Genomic DNA, 6,947 nt, shown 5'->3' with positions numbered 1-6,947 from the left:
TCTCAATACTCTACTTTTGAAACTGTGTGTGTGCGTGTGTGTGTGTGTGTGTGCCTGTGTGTGTCTGTGTGTAAAGTTTCCCACACCAAGCAAATCTCGAATACTCTGCAGACACCAACCAGGTTTCCTAGAATTCAATTCAATTCGGACACTAATCAGAGTTAGCATCAGATTCCACAGGTCAAGGATTTAATCCCACAAGACTACTCCCAATTCAGACACCAATCAGTCCAGGTTGTCATTCATGCTTCTAACCAGGCAGCTATAAATCAGGCTCTCCACAATGCCCTCCTTAGGTGAGTCATTTGCTAGACTAACACACAAAATGTATGAACAAAGTTTACTTACTATATTACTGGTGGATTATAAAAGACACAACTCAGGAACAACCAGAAAGGATGCATAGAGCTAGGGATGGAAAAGGGGTACGGAGCTGCCAAGCCCACTGCGGGCACACCACCCTCCCAGGACCTCCACATGGTCACCTACCCTGAAGCTCTCCAAATCCTGTAGTTTAGAGATTTTTATGCAGCCTTCATTACGTTGAGATGATCAATTATTAACTCAGTCTCTAGCCCCTGTTTCCTTCCCATGGGGCTGAAAGATCCAAGCTTCTAATTCTGGTTTGGTCTTTCTGGTGATCAGCCTCCACCCAGAAGCCCACCAATGTTTGCCTCATTAGAATAAAATACATTCCATCACCCAGAAAATTCCAAGGTATTAAGAGCTCTGTGTTAGGAACCAGGGTGAAGGACCAAATATTAGGGAAAAGATAGGCACTTAGGAAAACTATTGTTCAGGAAATTACTTTTAGGAGCTCTGTGACAGGAACTGGGGGCAGATATCAAATGTGTATTTTAAATTATGTCATACTATCCATTGTCACTGGAGATCAGAAATGGGCTTAGGGCAAACGACCCAGGGCACCAACATTGTGCACTTTATGATTATTATTATACTTTAAGTTCTGGGGTGCAAGTGCAGGTCATGCAAGATTGTTACATAGGTACACACATGCCTTGGTGGTTTGCTGCATCCATCCCCCCATCACCTACATTAGGTATTTCTCATAATGCTATCCCTCCCCAATCCCCCAGCGCCCTGCTATCCCTCCTTTAGCCTTCCCACCTGCTCAACAGGCCCTGGATGTTCCCTCCCTGTGTCCATGTGTTCTCATTGTTCAACACCCACTTATGAGTAAGAACATGCGGTGTTTGGTTTTCTGTTCTTGTGTCAGTTTGCTGAGAATGATGGTTTCCTTCTTCATCCATGTCCCTGCAAAGGAAATGAACTCATCTTTTTTTATGACTGCATAGTATTCCATGGTGTATATGTGGCACAATTTCTTTATCCAGTCTATCACTGCTGGGCATTTGGGTTGGTTTCAGGTCTTTGGTGGTGTAAACAGTGCCACAATGAACATACAGGTGCATGTGTCTTTGTAATGGAAAGATTTATAATCCTTTGGATATACCTAGTAATGGGATTGCTGGGTCAAATGGAATTTCTATTTCTAGATCCTTGAGTAATTGCCTGACTGTCTTCCACAATGGTTGAACTAATTTGCACTCCTGCCAACAGTGTAAAAGTGTTCCTATTTCTCCACATTCTCTCCAGAAACTGTTGTTTCCTGATTTTTTAATGATCACCATTCTAACTGGCATGAGATGGTATCTCAATGTGGTTTGATTTGCATTTCTCTAATGACCAGTGACACTGAACATTTTTCTGTATGTTTGTTGGCTGTATAAATGTCTTCTTTTGAAAAGTGTCTATTCATATCCTTTGTCCACTTTTTGATGGGGTTGTTTTTTTCCTGCAAATTTGTTTAAGTTCTTTGTAGATTCTGGATATTAGCCCTTTGTTGGATGGGTAGATTGCAAAAATTTTTTCCCATTTTGTTGGTTGCCAGTTCACTCTAATGATTGTTTCTTTTACTGTGCAGAAGCTCTTAAGTTTTATTAGATCCCATTTGTCCATTTTGGCTTTTGTTGCCATTGCGTTTGGTGTTTTAGTCATGAAGTCCTTACCTATGCCTATGTCCTGAATGGTTTTGCCTAGGTTTCCTTCTAGGGTTTTTATGGTGTTAGGTCTTACATTTAAGTCTTTAATCCATCTGGAGTTAATTTTAGTGTAAGGTGTCAGGAAGGGGTCCAGCTTCTGCTTTCTGCACATGGCTAGCCAGTTATCCCAACACCATTTATTAAACAGGGACTCCTTTCCCTATTGCTTTGTTTTTGTCAAGTTCATCAAAGATCTGATGGTTGTAGATGTGTGGCATTGCCTCTGAGGCCTCTGTTCTGTTCCTTTGGTCTATATCTCTGTTTTGGTACCAGTACCATGCTGTTTTGATTACTGTAGCCTTGTAGTATAGTTTGAAGTCCAGTAGTGTGATGCCTCCTCCTTTGTTCTTTTTGCTTAGAATTGACTTGGCTATGCGGGCTCTCTTCTGGTTCCATATGAAGTTTAAGGTGTTTTTTTCCAGTTCTGTGAAGAGGGTCATTGGTAGCTTGATGGGGATAGCGTTGAATCTGTAAATTACTTTGGGCAGTATGGCCATTTTCATAATATTGATTCTTCCTAACCAGTGTTTTTCCATCTGTTTGTGTCCTCTCTTATTCCCTTGAGCAGTGGTTTGTAGTTCTTCTTGAAGAGGTCTTTTACATCCCTTGTTACTTGTATTCCTAGGTATTTTATTCTTTTTGTAGCTATTGTGAATGAGAGTTCGCTCATGATTTGGCTCTCTCTCTGTTACTGGAGTATAGGAATGCTTTTGATTTCTGAAAATTGATTTTGTATCCTGAGACTTTGCTGAATTTGCTTATCAGCTTAAGGAGATTTGAGGCTGAGAGGATGGAGTCTTCTGAATATACAATCATGTTGTCTGCAAATAGAGACAATTTGACTTTTCTTTTCCTCATTGAATACCTTTATTTTTTTTTTTCTTGCCTGATTGCTCTGGCCAGAACTTCCAATACTATGTTGAATAGGAGTGGTGAGGGAGGGCATACTTGTCTAGTGCCAGTTTTCAAGGGAATGCTTCCAGTTTTTGCCCATTCTGTGTGATATTGGATGTGGGTTTGTCATAAATATCTCTTATTATTTTGAGATATGTTCCATCAATACCTAGTTTATTGAGAGGTTTTTTTTTGTGTTTTTTTTTTTTTTTGAGACGGAGTTTCGCTCTTGTTACCCAGGCTGGAGTGCAATGGTGCAATCTCGGCTCACTGCAACTTCCGCCTCCTGGGTTCAGGCAGTTCTCCTGCCTCAACCTCCTGAGTAGCTGGGATTACAGGCATGCGCCACCATGCCCAGCTAATGTTTTGTATTTTTAGTAGAGACGGGGTTTCACCATGTTGACCAGGATGGTCTCGATCTCTTGACCTCGTGATCCACCCGCCTCGGCCTCCCAAAGTGCTGGGATTACAGGCTTGAGCCACTGCGCCCGGGTATTGAGAGTTTTTAGCATAAAATGCTGTTGAGTTTTGTCAAAGGCCTTCTCTGAATCTATTGAGATAATCATGTGGTTTTTGTCTTTGGTTCTGTTTATGTGATGGATTATGTTTATGGATTTGTGAATGTTGAACCAGCCTTGTATCCCTGGAATGAAGCTGACTTGATCATGATGGATAAGCCTTTTGATGTGCTGTTGGATTTGGTCTGCCAGTATTTTGCTGAAGATTTTTGCATCAATCTTCATCATCGATATTGGCCTGAATTTTTCTTTTTTGCTTGCGTCTTTGCCAGGTTTCAGTATCAGGATGATGTTGGTCTCATAAAATGAGTCAGGAAGGATTCCTTCTTTTTGCATTGTTTGGAATAGTTTCAGAAGGAATAGTACCAGCTCCTCTTTGTATGTCTGGTAGAATTCAGCTGTGAGCCCATCTGGTCCTGGACTTTTTTTAGTTGGTTAGCTATTAATTGCTGCCTCAATGTCAGACCTTGTTAGTGGTGTATTCAGGGATTCAACTTCTTACTGGTTTAGTCTTGGGAGTGTGTAAGTGTCCAGGAAATTATTCATTTCTTCTAGATTTACTGGTTTATGTGCATAAAGATGTTTGCAATAATCTCTGATGGTAGTTTGTATTTCTGTGGAATCTGTGATGATATCCCCTTTATCATTTTTTGTTGCATTTATTCAATTCTTCTCTCTTTTCTTTTTTATTAGTCTGGCTAGCAGTCTATCTATTTTGTTGATCTTTTCAAAAAACCAGCTCCTGGATTTATTTTTTTTGAAGGGTTTTTAATGTCTCTGTCTCCCTCAGTTCTACTCTGATCTTAGTTATTTCTTGTCTTCTGCTAGCTTTTGAATTTGTGTGATCTTGCTCCTCTAGTTCTTTTAATTGTGACAATGGGGTCATGATTTTAGATCTTTCCTCACTTCTCATGCGGGAAATTAGTGCTATAAATTTCCCTCTAGACACTGTCTTAAATGTGTCCCAGAGATTCTGTTATGTTGTGTCTTCGTTTTCATTGGTTTCAAATAACATCTTTACTCCTGCCTTCATTTTATGATTTATCCAGTAGTCATTCAGGAGCAGGTTGTTCTCTTTCCATGTTGTGCAGTTTTGAGTGAGCTTCTTAATCCTGAGTTTATTTTTTGCACTGAAGTCTGAAAGACTTTTGTTATGATTTCTGTTCTTTTGCATTTGCTGAGAAGTGATTTACTTCCAATTATGTGGTCAATTTTAGAATAAGTGCGATGTTGTCTGAGAAGAATGTATATTCTGTGGATTTGGTGTGGAGAGTTCTGTAGGTGTCTATTAGATCATCTTGGTCCAGATCTGAATTCAAGCCCTGGATATCCTTGTTAATTTTCTCTCTTGTTCATCTTTCTAATATTGATGGTGGAGGGTTCAAGTCTCCCACTATTATTGTGTGGGAGTCTAGGTCTCTTTGTAGGTCATTAAGAGCTTGCTTTATGTATCTGGGTGCTCCTGTATTGGGTACGTATATATTTAGAATAGTTAGCATTTCTTGCTGCATTGATCCCTTTACCATTATGTAATGCCCTTCTTTGTCTCTTTAAATCTTTGTTGGTTTAAAGTCTGTTTTATCAGAGACTAGCATTGCAACCCCTGCATTTTTTGCCTTCCATTTGCTTGGTAAATCTTCCTTCAACCCTTTATTTTGAGCCTACCTGTGTCTTTGCCCATGAGATGGATCTCCTGAATACAGCACACCAATGGATCTTGACTCTTTATCCAATTTGCCAGTCTGTATCTTTTGATTGGGGTATTTAGCCCATTTACATTTAAGGTTAATATTGTTATGTGTGAATCTGATCCTGCCATTTTGATACAAGCTGGTTGTTTTGCACATTAGTTGATGCAGTTTCTTCATGTGTTGATGGGCTTTACCATTTGGTATGTTTTTGGAGTGGCTGGTACTGGTTGTTCCTTTCTATGTTTAGTGCTTTTTTCAGGAGCTCTTGTAAGGCAGGCCTGGTGGTGATGAAATCTCTCAGCAATTGCTTGTCTATAAAGGATTTTATTTCTTCTTCATTTATGAAGCTTAGTTTGGCTGGATATGAAATTCTGGGTTGAGAGTTTTTGTCTTAAAGATATTGAATACTGGCTCCCACTCTCTTCTGGCTTGTAGGGTTTCTGCCGAGAGATCCGCTGTGAGTCTGATGGCTTCCCTTTGTGGGTAACTCGACCTTTCTCTCTGGCTGCTCTTAGCATTATTTCCTTCATTTCATCTCTGTTGAATCTATGATTATGTGCATTGGGGTTGCTCTTCTTGAGGAATATCTTTGGGATATTCTCTGTATTTCCTGGATTTCAATGTTGGCCTGACTTGCTAGGTTGGAAAAGTTCTCTTGGATATATCCTGAAGAGTGTTTTCCAAGTTGGTTTCATTCTCTTCGTCACATTCAGGTACACCTATCAAACGTAGATTAGGTCTTTTCACATAATCCCATATTTCTTGGAGGCTTTGTTCATTTCTTTTCATTCTTTTTTGTCTAGTCTTGCCTTCTCATTTTATTTCATTGAGTTGATCTTCAATCTCTGATATCCTTTCTTCTGCTTGATTGATTTGGCTATTGAAACTTGTGTATGCTTTGTGATGTTCTTGTGCTTTGTTTTTCAGCTCTATCAAGTCGTTTATATTCTTCTCTAAGCTGGTTATTCTAGTTAGTATTTTGTCTAACCTTTTTTCAAGGTTCTTAGTTTCTTTGCATTGGGTTTAAACATGCCCCTTTAGCTCATCAAAGTTTGTTGTTACCCACCTTCTGATGCCTGCTTCTGTCAATTCATCAAACTAATTCTCCATCCAGTTTTGTTCCCTTGCTGGCGAGGGGTTGTGATCCCTTGTAGGAGAAGAGGCATTCTGGTCTTTGATGATTTCATCCTTTTTTCACTGATGTCTTCCTATCTTCATTGATTTATCTACCTTTGGTCTTTGAAGTTGGTGACTTTTGGATGGGGTCTCTGAGTGGACATCCTTTCTGTTGATGTTGAAGCTATTTCTTTCTGTTTTTTAGTTTTCCTTCTAATACTCAGGCCCCTCTGCTACAGGACTGCTGTGGGTCCACTCCAGACCTTGCTTGCCTGGGAATCACCAGTGGGGGCTGCAGAACAGCAAGGATTGCTGCCTATTCCTTCCCCCAGTAGCTTTATCCCTGAAGGGTAACCTGCCAGATGTCAGCCAGAGCTCTCCTGTATGAGGTAACTCTTAGGATGTACGGGGATCAGGGAGCCACTTGAGGAGGCAGTCTGTCCCTTTTCAGAGCTCAAGTGCTGTTCTGGTTGTTCTGTTGCTCTCTTCAGAGCTGCTGGACAGGAATGTTTAAGTCTGCAGAAGTAGGACTCACAACCGCCCCTTTTTCTAGGTGCTCTGATCCAGAAAGGTGGGGCTTTATTTATAAGTCCCCGATGGGCTGCTGCCTTTTTTCAGAGATGCCCTGCCCAGCAAGGAGGGAGTCTAGTCACAGTCTGCCTGCA

This window comes from Sapajus apella, unplaced genomic scaffold, assembly GCF_009761245.1.
Source record: "Sapajus apella isolate SASKATOON/1434 unplaced genomic scaffold, GSC_monkey_1.0 scaffold45, whole genome shotgun sequence".
Classification (NCBI taxonomy): domain Eukaryota; kingdom Metazoa; phylum Chordata; class Mammalia; order Primates; family Cebidae; genus Sapajus; species Sapajus apella.
This window is presented reverse-complemented; position numbering follows the sequence as displayed.